We start from the raw sequence: 1,041 nt of genomic DNA on the forward strand, positions 1-1,041 counted from the left end.
ACAAAGAGATTAAGTCGATTACATCGACCCCAGTGCGTAACTGGTACTTAATTTATCGACCCCGAAAAGATGAAAGGCAAAGTCGACCTCGGCGGAATTTGAACTCAGAAAGTAACGGCAGACGAAATACAGCTAAGCATTTCGCCCGGCGTGCTAACGTTTCTGCCAGCTCGCCACCTTAATGAAAAGGAATTTATTAATTGATTGAAGATACCAATTAAGACCATGTTGAAATGCGACATCACTTTCGTTCCTATCTAAAATATGCGTACCAGGGAGGGTGAATATGTGTTTGCTTCTAACCAAGACGATGTATTTACTGCTTATTTGGTGTTATCTGTAATTTCTCAAATGCTGTAGGTTATATTAATACTTATATAAATTTTCTCATAATTTTAAACTTTAAATATTTATTTGAAAGAAAAAAAAATAAATAAAGATAATTGAAAAAATAGATATATTTGGATATTGATGGTGGGTACAAGACGATAACCCGAAGGGGTAATAATAAATTCTGAGAAAATACAGCCACATGCACACACAAAACGAAAAGTGTGCTCATGTATATATATATATATGTATATATATATGAATGTAAATATATACATATATATATATAAATATATATATACATATATACTATATAAGCACACACACATATAAATATATACATATATATATATATATATATATATATATATATATATATATATATATATATATATATAAGCATATGTAATTGGGCTTATGCATGTGTGTGTGTGTGTGTGTGTGTGTGTCTGTGTGTGGTTATTTATACAAATATATGAACGCAAAATGTAAATATACACTCATATGTTTTTGTGCATATCCAGAAATTAGATAAATAAATAAATCGATAGATAGAAAGACAGACATATATGTGCCTGTGCACATATGCGTGCGTGTCTGTGAGTGTGTGTGAGTGTGTGTTTGCGTATATATATATATATATATATATATACAGATATACTTACAATAACATATATATGTATGCATATCTACACAAATATCCATTTATAT

The sequence above is a fragment of the Octopus bimaculoides genome, chromosome 10, assembly GCF_001194135.2.
Source record: "Octopus bimaculoides isolate UCB-OBI-ISO-001 chromosome 10, ASM119413v2, whole genome shotgun sequence".
Lineage (NCBI taxonomy): Eukaryota > Metazoa > Mollusca > Cephalopoda > Octopoda > Octopodidae > Octopus > Octopus bimaculoides.